Source organism: Camelus dromedarius, chromosome 13, assembly GCF_036321535.1.
Source record: "Camelus dromedarius isolate mCamDro1 chromosome 13, mCamDro1.pat, whole genome shotgun sequence".
Lineage (NCBI taxonomy): Eukaryota > Metazoa > Chordata > Mammalia > Artiodactyla > Camelidae > Camelus > Camelus dromedarius.
In genome coordinates this window covers 40,491,538-40,504,679 of record NC_087448.1, presented here as the reverse complement: position 1 = coordinate 40,504,679, position 13,142 = coordinate 40,491,538, and the positions used below count along the sequence as shown (strand labels likewise).

At 47.3% G+C, this 13,142-nt stretch overlaps 1 long non-coding RNA gene across 1 annotated transcript in view; it reads right to left on the bottom strand.

Moving 5' to 3' along the window:
* LOC135322771 (uncharacterized) overlaps nt 1–13,142 on the bottom strand; it is a 63,820-nt gene that overhangs the window by 49,386 nt on the left and 1,292 nt on the right. Inside the window, exons 2-3 of the long non-coding RNA XR_010383606.1 lie at nt 9,562–10,134; nt 8,011–8,180 (exon numbers count right to left, since the gene is read on the bottom strand). This is a non-coding gene — a long non-coding RNA (uncharacterized LOC135322771). The remainder of the gene's footprint in view (nt 1–8,010; nt 8,181–9,561; nt 10,135–13,142) is intronic.

The following is a 13,142-nucleotide window of genomic DNA, read 5'->3' as shown; positions in this document are numbered from 1 at the left end:
GGAAGCGCGGCTCTTCCAGGTCGCATCCAGGCTTCACGGGCTGTTTCCCCCCACAGACTGTTGTCAACGATTAAAAAGCTCTCAAGATTTTTACACCATGCAAAACTGAAAGACATTTCTGCAGATGGAGCACTTTCTCAGGCTTAAACCTTTTTTGCCTACACTCAGCAAGGGGGAGAAAAGAAACATGACTCTGCAAAGTCTCTGAGCCTCACCACTCACAGGAGTAGAACTGCCTCAGCACAAGATGACTGTTCACATTGCAGGGTGAGAACAAAATAAAGCCACACCAACCACAGGCACTCCCAGAGACAGCGCTCAGGAGTCTTCTGCACACTCACGGTTGTGCAGCCCTCACCACCATCTATTTCCAGAACACTCCATCATCCCAGAAGAACCCCCCTGTCACTATCAGTCATTCCCCAACCCCCTTCCACCCAGCCCCTTGCAACCATCACCTGCTCTCTGCCTCTGCATTTGCCTATTCTGCGCATTTCATTTCACTGAAGTCAACAATATGTGGCCGTTTGTGTCTGGTTCCTTTCACTTAACGTGCTGTTATCAAGGCTTGTTCATGTTGAAGTGGTATCAGCATTTCTCTCTCTCTCTCTTTTTTTTTTTTTTGAAAACGTTAAAGTTTATTAGAAGGTGGTAAGTACTATCAAAAAGAGTAGAGAGGAGCATAAGGGGTGGGGATTCAAAGGGAAAAGGGCGGGTTGAGTAATCAGGGTGGACTTCCCATAACAGGTGGCCTTTTTCATCTTACCCTTTATTTGTTTTCCTTTTTATTCACCCTTACGTATGAATAATATTCCACTACATGGAGATACTACATTCAGTTCATCCATTCAGCAGCTATGTATGGACGACGTCCAGAAGAATGAGTGTAAGAGGTGACTAGCAGGGATGGCATTTAAGCAAAGGGTAAGATGTGCTTTAAAAAAAAAGCCAACAAACAGAGGCACAAGGAAATTCAGTCCGTTTCTGAGCAAAGTGCATGCTTGCTTCGGCAGGACTACCGTGAAGGGCTGGGGAGGATATTGGCAGGAATCACGGAGAGGGAGTCACCTGAGCAGACTCCCCACCGAAATCAGCTCAGCCAATTCTCCTCCCTCATGTGTCTAGGTTTCTCTTATTTCATGTAATAGCACTTTAACTACACATCTGATCATCTGCATCAGACCAACTTACCTCGAAGCCACAGAAAATCATTCACTGACCGGAGCAGCTCCAGGACAAAACTGTGATGGACCAGGGAGTCCTGCAGCATCCCAGCCTGCAGGCACAAACCCCACATGTGCCTTGGTGATGTCCGGAAAATAAAATGCATGGAAATATCTCACTGCTGGTGTACGACATTTGCCCCTAAATTGCCACAAAATCATGCTGGCAAAGCACTACTCAACCCTCTCACTACAAAAAAAAAAAAAAAAGCTAAGAAGGCAAATTTAGGCTCTGCCATTGAAAACCAGCAACCATAACTGCCAGTATCTGAGCTGGAATGCTCCTGACTTCAAAAACCACTGCGCACTTACTTTTCAAACGGGAAAGCATATATGTATTCCACGTAGATGATATTACAGTAGGATTTTTCGTTTCGAAATTTCCAGTTCAACATTAGCACAAGAAAGATTATGTTTCAGCTTTTAAAAAACACAATTATCTTCCACTTTCTTAATTTTGAACCTATTATTATTTTATAAATGGAGCTATGCTTCATATTATAAACCAAGTGTTTGGCTTCTGCAAACAAGACATTTTGACCTATTTCAGAGCAAACTTTAATGATGTTTTGAGAGGTGGGGCCTGGGGCGCTCACTAACAGCTCTTTAAATACTGACAAGGATGTGCTATTAAGTAATGCAAAAGCTCTAACTCCACATTAACCAGGAAACCAAAGAAACTACACCAAAGCCTTACTTTATTATTTTTAAATATTCCTATGTTTTGAATATTAAAGTTCTTAAAAGATATGATTTTTTTGAGAAAGACAACAGCTGTATTAAATTTCCTCTCACCAAGAAAGCAATCTTTATCAAGAGTAAAAACCCCTATGGAAATTCAAAAGACAGGACGTTTCTAGCTAAGTGAACATGCAGATCTAAACACAAGCCTAAATCCTATCAGATATCACTCGAACGAGGTCAACAAAGTCCTGGGCTACCCAGGAACTTAGCTCTTCTCTTCCAAATGTTGGCTGAGCTAAGATCATCACACAAGACAGGGAAGAAGAGAAGAGGAAAGTCCACCTGGCGGCCTCCATCTGTTTTCTTCAAACCAAAAGGCGCCGCAAGGGCGGCCCAGCTAACAAGCCCTCCCCATAAGGAAATCCGGCATCCACACTGCCCCTGCCGACCCAAGCAGCCCCGACGCCCCTCTCCCACTTGTGGCCTCCCAGCCTGTGAATGGTCTTCTAATGTCACTCCCAGTTGGTGGCAACCCCCCCTTCCCCGCTACACACACACACACAGACACACACACACACACACACGCGGAGCCAAGGCAGCCTTCCCAAAGCATAAATTTGATTACATCACCCCACTTCAAACCCTTCAGAGGCTCCCTGGTAGAGTTTTAGACATACCCCCGACCCTGCTCGCCCATCCTCACCTCAGTACCCAGGTCCCCAGTGACCTCAGGGGCCCCCTGACCTGCTCCTACTTCCCACTTGCCTCCAGGCTCATTTTGACTGTTTCTCAAGGAAGCCTTCCTTCCCTCCAACCTCCGCAATTTGTTCCTCTGTTCCTAGAACATTATAGGCTAAGTCAACTTCTGACACTGCTAAGCTCCCAAGGAGCATTTTGCTTACTAATGTGGGTCCAACCTCTCTCCCCTAGACACTCAGAAGTGTGCTGTTATGAATAAATGAATGATGGGGTGGGTCTCAAAGGGACAGCCAGACCTGCTCTCGCCTGTCCCGACCTTTCTTACTGTAGAATATCAGAAGCAAAACCAGAAGTACCTTTCCTGAGGGTCACTTCCTGCTGACACCCTTCACTGCCTCCTGTGTCAGTTCTAGTAAAACCCAAGCTCTTCCAAAGCCCTCCACCCAGGCCCTCTCCAGTGTCCTCCCCAGCAGGGTCACCCACCACCCTGGACCACAAATGGCACTCTCCCCGAGTCCCCACTGCACAAGCATCCAGGCTTCTACCCGGGCTGCTCTGCCACATGAGCCACAGTCTTCACGCTTTCTACTGGCTGACCCTTACTCTGTCTTCACAACTGAATGTAGAGCCCATTTCTTCCAGGAAGTCCTCTCTGATAATATCCTTTAGGTCTTGGCAGGGCTCCCTCTATAGCAGCACTGCATGGTGACCAACTGTGTGTTTGCTTGCTCCTTTGGGACCACGACCTATTGGGGGCCATGTGGGAAGGAGTGAGAGATTACAAGAGGGGTGGGAGAAGCAAAAAGCAAAAATCACAGCTGAAGTCCCAAATTCAAAGATTCTTTCTCAGAAAAAGAATAAAATATTTCACAAGTGTGCAATTTGGCTACTATTTTTGTGGCTTGCGGAAAGCAAGGGCTTGGTGTTCTAGTCCAAAACCCAGGTTACATGCAAAGAAATGTATATATTCATATCCAAAGGAAACCAGAGCTGCTCAACAAAAGTTTGCACTCAGAATTGAAAGGAATTTTGATAAAGGCAATCTCTCTCTCTCTCTCTTCTTTCTTTTCTGGCATCATATAATTTTAGAAGTATTTGCATGACTAAGAGATGGCTACAGCCCGTGATTCTGCACTGGAGAGTTTGGGCTGAGGAAGCCCAGATTACATTCACTGTGTAAATGCAATCACACCAACACACTGACAAGCGCCCTTGTGAAGGAGCTGATGTTCCAAAGCAGGCAAACTAATGCAGTAAGAAAACTCTAAATAGAAAGTAAGAAATGCAATGTTCTGTACTCAATTTCATTCGATATATGGGTCATTAACTGATAGAATATCTTTACTAATGTAACCCAAAAATAAATTGTCAACATCGATTTTCTTCATCTGACCGTTTTATGCTAACTTTGGATACCAAACCCTCACTCCATATGGAAAGCTCAGGCCTACGCTGCAGCAGTTACATCCCGTGGAAGAAAGCAGATCAAGGGAGAACTGGAGAGTTTCCCTTCAGAAGCTGCTAAGTCTGGTTTTGCACCTGTACGTCATTTGCAACCACGTCATCGTCAAGGAGTAAGACCTTACCTCTGTGGGGCGAAAAGCACTGCGGTGCTTCCGAACCATCAAAGAACACTGAGCTTTGTGAAACAGTCCTGAGGCACTTAAATTGCACTTTTTCTGAAAGTCTCCAAAACTGACCCACTTCACCATTCCAGGTACAAGAGGGAGGTACCAGAATTAGTAGAGAAAACATGCCCTTGAAGTCTGACAAGTCCCTGCTTGAATCCTGCTACAGCATTTACTAGCCGCTAAACGGACCAATTCCTTAACCCCTCTGAGAAGTCTTCCCAATCCGCAAAAGGGGGCTGCCACCGCCCACCTGGGAGGCATGGATGAGAATGCAACACGCAAGTAGGGCTGCCGACTGGTACATGACACGGGGCCTGGCTAGCTTCCCTCCGCTGCCCTTCTCCCCCTTTAAACTTGCACTGTTCCCCCTGGTAAGGATCAAACCCCCGGAACAGACTGCCCGAATCTTCTGTGTATCCCTGGATACATGCATTACCCTTAGGAGGCCAGAAAAACAACTGCCTCCTCTCCAGTCACTATCAATGTTCTTAAGATTCTGGGTATTTTTAACTCTATTTTTCAGGGAGACTATTCCAGGACTTTGCAAGCACCATTCTCCAGGTTGGCTCCCCTCCCAGCGCCCATCACTTCTCACCTCAGATCCTCTGTCTGATTGCCTTCTGTTCATTGGAAAGCGAGTCCAGTAGGGTGGCGACTCCCAAGGACTCCCTCCCTCCCTCACAGGTGAGTGTGACTACTTTCTCCCCACTCCCCACTCCAACTCCAGCTCCTTAGAATTCTACCCTCCCTCACCCTGCAGACTCTGCATCTTCCCAAGACACACACGTGGCCACGACCCTCCCTTCAGATTTCTTCCTGGCTGGCCCTGCCCAACCCCCGGCCCCTTAAGGATAAATGGCATTAGTGTGAAAATCGCAAACGCCGCTGACACACCAAAGCTGCATGGTCTGGGCTTTCCTCCAACCCAGGCACAGCCATGCCTGCCTCAGCCTCAGTCTGCAGCTCTCAAGATGATCTAATTCACATGCAAGGCTGTGAACACCAGCTAAGAATGACGACTCCCAACATGTATCTCTAGTCCGGCTCCTTCACCTGAGCCCCAGGGCCATAGACCCGAGTGCCTCTTTGAAGTCCTAACTTGGATGACAAATGGCATCTTAAAAATGCCTCATGTCCACCATTTACTCTGGAATTCGATTCCTGGCAGGTACCTCCCAGACACCCCATTTTAGTAACAGCCCCAGCACCCACATATGTGTTTGAGGTCACATTCAATTTCCACTGTTCCCTACCCCAAGCCCTGTCCTGGAATCAGTCTTGTTATTTCCGTCGCTAAGCCCATCTCAAGTCTGGTTCTGCAGGGACCACGGCCGGAACCCCACAAGCTCACAGCATGGTGCACTGAGTCACAGTCCTCCAAAGGGTGCTTCCTGGAGGGGGAGGCATCTCCTGCCACTGGTCACCTCAGAAGGCACTGGATTCTCACAAAGGAGGCCCAGGAGAAGGGACTCAAGGTTCTCCCGTGGTCTGAGGTTTGAAGGACCCGAGGTGTGAGGGAGCTCCTAATTAGCAGACACACTTGCCAGTAAGCAGATGAGGATGGAGGAACCTAGACAAGGCTGTTCTCACTCAAACCCCTGGGCTCTCAGGAGCCACGGGAAAGGCCTGTGTCCAGGGCATAGCCTGGCCATCACAGATCCCAACCTGCATTTGCCAACCCGGACAGACTAGACTCCTTCTACTTGCGACATTTACTTCTGATCTGTTCCCCAGCCACAATGTGATGGACTCATTCAGATATTCTGGCCTGTCTCAAGCGAGACAAATTCAGTGAAAAATGAAGTGTCCACATTTGGACCAGAGCATGAAAGGAGAAACAAGGCCTCATGGTCAGCATGATGGTGGTGGCCAAACCCTTCCACCGGGTGAGATGAACCATGGTGGGGGTGAGAATCCAAGGTCCTAGGTCGGCCAAAGCATCTTCCTTCACAGTTGACTGGGGTGTTGGAGACTCACTACAGCAAACTAACGACAAGGCCGACATTGTTGGACGTCAGCTGCAACAGACACGGAGTCAGCTTAATTTACTGCCAACATGGGTCAATAGTAAAGGCCGGTGCAGGGAGGCCTGCATGGCTGCTGAGGCAAACCACCGACCCGGCTCTGAATGCCCACTGGCTGGAGCAGAGAGGAAGCTACGGTCCCCTTTAGCAGTCCCTATGTCCACCAGATGCAGGTGAGCCAGCTACTTAGGAGAAGGACATGTTGTCCTGATACTCAGAAAAACCAGCCTCGTAAAGGGAACAAAAGAGTGGCATGGATTTTAGACGCACTTCTGCCCCTTTATGAAGGCAAAGTAAAGTAAATGGCACGGGAAGTAAAATGCAAAAAAAAAAAAAAAAAAATTAAATAACAAAACGGTGACTGCTTCCTCCAACAGCTGCTCACCCCCGAGCCTGCCACTTCCTCACCAGTGACCGCCGGCCAGGCAGCGCCGTCACGCACGTCACACAGCGACAGCCAGGAACCGAGTGCCAAGCACGTTTGTGTAACAGCAGGAATCGAGCAAGATGCTGCAGAATTTGGCTTTACAAGTTTAAATACTCCATGAAAAGCATCCCTCAGCAGCCGCCTAAATCAATTCGCATCTCACTTCTTCAAAACAATCAAACAAATTTAATAAGGGTGCATTTGTCACCAAATATAAGGAGGACCAAACTGTTTCCTTAAAGCAAGGATTTTAAGAGTTATCAAACACCAGTGGGTGATGTGCTAATAAAACATTAGAAAAAAAAAAGATGGCAAGGATAATACATGGATCAGGGCAGCTGTTAAGTTTTTGATTTTTAAAGCGATGGAGACAGCACGGAGGGCGATCTAGCTATTTCCAATGCAGGGTGTGCACAGCCCACATTTTCAGACGCAACAACATGCTCACAGGGCAGTACAAGAGAAAAAGGAATAAAGAAAAAGGAAAAGAGGAACAAGAGAAAATTAGAAACACACGAGAACAAAAATGACTTTGACAGCACGTACAAGAATTTACGTGAGTGTGTGAGGCCAGGGACCCGGGGATGGTGAGACCCACCCTCACCTCCTGCTCCAGGGAAGGCAGGGGCCTGAGGGGAGCGGCGCTGCCGGGGACCCCAACGTGGTCAGCGCCCCTAACCAAAACTCCACCTACATGGGTCTAGGCAGGTCTTAAGCTACAAATTGTGGTCACATTTCAGGCTGGACAGTTTTACGCACTTCCACCAAGAGTAGCAGGAGAGAATTAGGCTCTGTTCCTGCACCAAAGCATTGTTTAAAAAATTAATGTCTGCGGAATAGTAAAAGCAACAATGGAGTAAAAGTGACTGGAGGAGAACGTGCTTGACCCGAGCTCACTGGCCGCGTTATCTCACTGACGTTCAGATGCTGGCTGAGACCTTACGATACCAAAATAGACAGACCCACCAGGAGGGAGGTTTAATGAGCTGCTATATTTTGATGCCGGGAGCCATGCCTGGTACAGGAGGTTCTGGGTAAACAATGGTGACATTGTCAACCGCTATGGGCTAAGCACATATCCAGCTACTCCGCCAAATCCCAAGAGCAGACTTCAAAAGGCAAAAACAAGCTGGCATTCTCTGGTGGGTCGGCAGACTCAGAGCCAAGCAGTTGCTGAGCAAAAATGTCACCAGTGCCTCCTGTGACAAAAGAGGAGGCACTGGCCTGGGGGCTGGGGCAGGGCTCCAGGCTTCCGCTGCTCACCCACCAGTCTGTCCAGGGGGAGAACATGGTCCCTGCTTACGTTGCACCGATGCACCTACCTTGACTGATGCCTGGGGGATCAGCAGGAGGTGACATGTGAGGTGAACGGAGCCAGCCTCAGTGTAGCACGGTGCTGGCAGCCGTGCCTTCAGCAGTGCCCAGGCTCCTAAACCTGACACCTCATCTCCAAGGAGAAGATGGGGAGCACGGGAATGTAGATCACAGGGCCCTGTGAGGACAAGAACAGATCATGGCCACGACATGCCTTGCCCCTTCCTTAAGCATGTCCGGAAGTAACAGAAAATTCATCCAGAGCCCGCTAGGCACCTCACGCAGGTGGGACTCGGGTCCTCTTGCCTATCACTCACAGGGCTGTTCTGGATATTCTTTTTATCAATTCTATGGCATCTTCTCCTCCAACTTACCAACAACCAGAAAGTAGAAGCTGATCTTAGTTAAGTTCAAGAATCACAGAGCACCGCCTCCACAGCGGGCCCGGCAGCATGTGCCAGGTCCTCCGACCGTCACCTGTGAGACCGCCATGAGCGCTCTCCGGACTCAAGGCCCGAGGCCGTAGGCCGGGGGCACACAGCTTCCCTCACTCTCCCCAGCAAAGGGGGACCACCTCTCGGCAAAGGCATCTCACCCTCTTCTGCCGGAGGGAGAGCACGATAGATACACGGGGAAACAGAGTAGAAGGTGGGGGTTAGGCAGCCCAGAAGAGCTCGTCTGTAATTCCGAGGCAAAGTGGGGCCGTTGACTTAATCACTGGGACAAAGTGAGGATGAACATTTCTCTGCTCTTCCACATACTCCGTGATACGCCTTTCCCTGCATAAGGAGTTCATTCGGAGGTCCCTGGAGGTGTTTCTGATGTCCTAACGTGGCATGGTGGCTGTCGGGCAGGAAGAGAGGGCCTGAGCAGAACAGGTGCTGAGCCTGGGAGGCAGGAGACACTGGCTCCAAGCCAGCTCAACCAGCGCCTCATTCTCCCTCTCAGGATTCAGCATCTCATCTATAAGCAAATGGATGAGACTGTCCCAGGAAAGGCTGCCCAACAGAAATGAAATGAGAGCCATGTAAAGAAAGTTTCCCAGTTGCCACATTTAAAACGGTAAACAAAGAAACAAACCAACAAACAAAAAACAAGTACTAGAAACTGATTTTAAGAACATATCTTACATAATCTGCTGTATGTAAAATACTATCATTTTGACCTGTAATCAATATAGGAAGTAACAAGATAGTTTATATGCTTTTAGTAGACAAGCCTCAGCTTCTCATGTGCATTTGAACTACAGCACATCTCAGCTCAGACCAGCCTCCTCCCCAGTGCTCCTAGCAACAGTGGCTGTGGCTACTCTATTGAACAGCAACTCCAGGGGTCCCACCAGGGTCCTGGCTGAAAAGCAGGAGTAAGTGTCCACACTAACACTAAAAGGATCTCTCTGAAACAAAGGTGGATTCACTTTTAAATGTCTGTAAAACGGCAGGCTGCACCCCCCTCCCCCCTTGGCTACAAGACAGTCCTATTCCGTGCTGAACACTTTCTGGATGGAGGGAAGAAACCCGGCACACAGCCAGGGTGGACTGCCCTCCAGGTAAACTTACCTGCTGTCTGTGTCCAGTCCCACGAAGTCCTCCTTCTCAAACGGCATACAGAGGAGTGGGATCTTGTCCCCAGACTTGTCAGGGGCCCCATCCAGCCACTTGGACTTGAGCAAGATGAAGAGTGACTCAGTGAAGTCATCGATCCTCTTCTCCACCACCCTGCAGTCCTCGTAGATTGAAGGCCACGTCGGTGCACGGCTGCTTGGCTACCTCCCCATGCAGCACAAAGACAAAGAGCTGAGAGTCATTAAGCGTGGTGCCATACAGCTCCTCTGCATGTGGAGCTTCTCGAAGGCCTTGGCCGAGAGGCAGTCGGTAATGATGACAAGGCCCACGAACGTGCGGTGTGTCTGGAAGCCGCTCCATCCATTCTCGGGTGCATAGTGGTGCCTGTAGTGCATACAGAGTGCGCCCTGGGAGCTACACGGGCTGATCTGGCTCACCAAGGAGATTAGCCTTTAGATGCAAAAGAAATTCTCCTCTGAGATGATCCCCACTGGTTGGACCACCACGGGAAGGGTCTCATAGTCCTCAGCACACTGCACGTAGTCAGGGATGCTCATGTTGCAGGCCCTGCCAAGAGGGGAGAGGAGATCGAGGTAAATATTGTGCTGTGGGCTGCGGGCGCCTCTGGGTTGCGGTGACCTGGTGTGAACCAGCCAGAAGGCAGGGGAAGCCCAAGCAAATCCTGGGGTACACTTTGTCCTTCAGAGCCTGCACATGGCTACCGTAGCTCGGACCACATTACCCAGCTTTTGGTCTAGGCTTCCTGCCCCTGCAGAGAAGGGTCATTTCTTGTTTTCTGTTTCCAAGCACCTAGCAAGGCCCTGATGCAAAGTCACTGCTCAAAAATGCTGAATAAAGAAATGAAAAAAGGAACTGCTTTCCGCAACCCCCTTCAGCAGAATATAAAGAAAAGGACAACAGTAGAAGCAAAAGATCTGGATTTCAATTCCAATTTATTTGAACTCCTAAGCTGAAGAATAATGGATAAGAAAACTTGCCTTGGGAAGGAGGGTACAGTTCAGCGGGAGAGCACGTGCTTATCACGTACGAGGTCCCAGTACCTCATTTTAATAAATGAAACAAATAAATAAACCTAATTACCCTCCTCAAAAAAAATACATTTTAAATCAAAATTCAAAAAAAACCTTGCAATTGACACAACATTGTAAACTTGACTATAATTCAATTAAAAAAAAAATCCTCGCCTTACAAGAATATATCTGGATTAGAGAAGTTTGCAAATGTAAAATGCCTAGGGTACCACCTGCATAAAATGGGGTGACTACAAATTTACCATCCCTCCTTTATGACTTATATTTCATTCGGGGGGGGGGTTATAACCTCTCAAAGCTAATTTTCTCAGATTTAAAAAAAAGTAAACATTACCTGATTCTCAGTACTGCTGAAGAATCAGATAACCCTATGAAAGCATCTGACCCACAGAGGTTACTCAATAAATGTTTGTTGAATGAATGAATAAACAAGCAAAATGAATGCTGCTCCCTTCCACAGACCATCATAATGGTACTGCCTGGAAATCCCAAGCCCACGTTCCATCCGTCTCTACACTAACCATGTGGGTGATCTGGGCAGGCCTGTGTGCTTCTCTAAGCCCCAGTTTAATCGTGAATATAAATGAGGGCAATAACACAAACCTCAAATTGTTAGTGAGTCAGTAATGAATTGTACCCCAACTTTGCAAGATGGAACCATTAAGGAAAACTGGGCAAAGGTTCCATAGGCCCTCTACATATTATCTCTTACAACTACATGGGAATCTACATTATATCTCAAAATAAAATTTCTACTTTTTTAAAGAGGCTATTGAGGTTAAATGAGCTCACTGTCTCAAAAAAGGAACACACAGAACAAATAGGACAATGCCCAGCACATGAGATACACTCAGTTATCATTCCCACTGAACCCACTGGTCCCTCCAACTTCAGAGCAAGAGGATCGGTCCTCGTGGCAAGAGGCCACTGCACCTGAAGCTAACAAAGCTAATGGTGCTTACTTCCAAGAGCCCCTGTCACCACCCTTGTTCTAATTTTCTATTTGTAATTTTTTTCTTTTTGTTAAATAGAAACTCCCAATTGCATAGCCTTCACCTGACTAGACATCATGATGGCAGCCCTTCAAAACCTGACCACAGTGATCATGATGGCAGCCTTTCTTGGTGAAACAATTAAATGAAAAGCCATTTCCACAAGACCTCTGTGTAAATCTACTAGGGAATTTCATCCTTGACTGAGGAAGAGGACTGGGGAGGAGGGGGCAATCTGGGGCATAGAGAACTATGGGCCACCTGTCCCACGATGGACTTTAGACTCAATCCTCACCCTCCAGGAAATTTAAAATACACAGCGACATAGTGCTATGGGCAAGATTTTTTTTTTTAAATCCCTGAATCCCTTGCAGGTCTTGTTTCTACTGAGACACAAATAGATTATGTGTATAATGTTTCACAAAAGCCTTAAAATATTATCACCCCAACTTGACACATCAAGAAACTGAGGTAGAGAGGTTTATCACATTGTACAAGATTAAAGAGAGGCCACGACAGTCACCATATTTAAATCCAAGCCCCTGCTCCAGTGCTCACACTAGAAAGTGTGACATACTGCACCTTTTCTGCCCTCTCCCTGCAATAAATCTCTGAAGAGTATTTTCTCTGCCACCTGGAATCACAATCACATCAATTTTCCACAAAGAGCTATGTCACTCCTTGCAGGACGTAACAAAATCTAAAGTGTTGGGATGGGAGGAGAGATTTGCATTTTCTGTTTCTCAAAGGAAACATGGCTTTAAAAGAAACTGAAAAGCACTTATCTAGTGTAAGCCCTCATTGTGCAGAGAAAGAAACGGAGGGTCAGAAGAGATGAGGAAAGAGCCTTATTAACAAATATTGCCTCAGCGCAGCAACAAGCCAGCCCTGGGCACTGCTGGGGGAGGATCTGGGAGGCCCAGGAGAATTTGAGTGTTAGAAAACGGAAAGAGGAGAAGCATACAAGGCTCTGTCTCTACACCACCACACCATGAAATTCCACCAAATTACCCAGTATGGGGGCAGCCAATAATAAGGTGGGGTAAACAGGTTACAGAAACCTGGAAGTCTCAACCATAGTGGAAATTCCAATATTTACTATGTTTTTTTCCCAGTTCAAGCATCAACTCAGTGGGCACTCTGTACCAGGGACTACACTTGGCCTGGAGTTCTCCCAAATACAGATCCCAATTACCACGTGTGCAAACCACATAAAGGCCACCAGAAGAAAAGCGCTCACAGATAAGATGGAATTACTGAAACTGAAAGCAGCCAAAGAGCTTATATTACTAGGAAAAACGGTGCTGCAAAAATGGACTCATGGACATAGAAAGCAAACTGTGCTTAACAGGCAGGAAAGGGTAGATTAACAGATACACATTAATAAATATAAAATAAATGACAAGAACCTACTATATAGCACAGGGAACTATATTCAATTTCTTGTAATGAGTTGTACTAAAAACAATCTAAAACATATGTATATACATATGCATATGTTTATAACTGAATCTCTGCTGGACACCTGAAA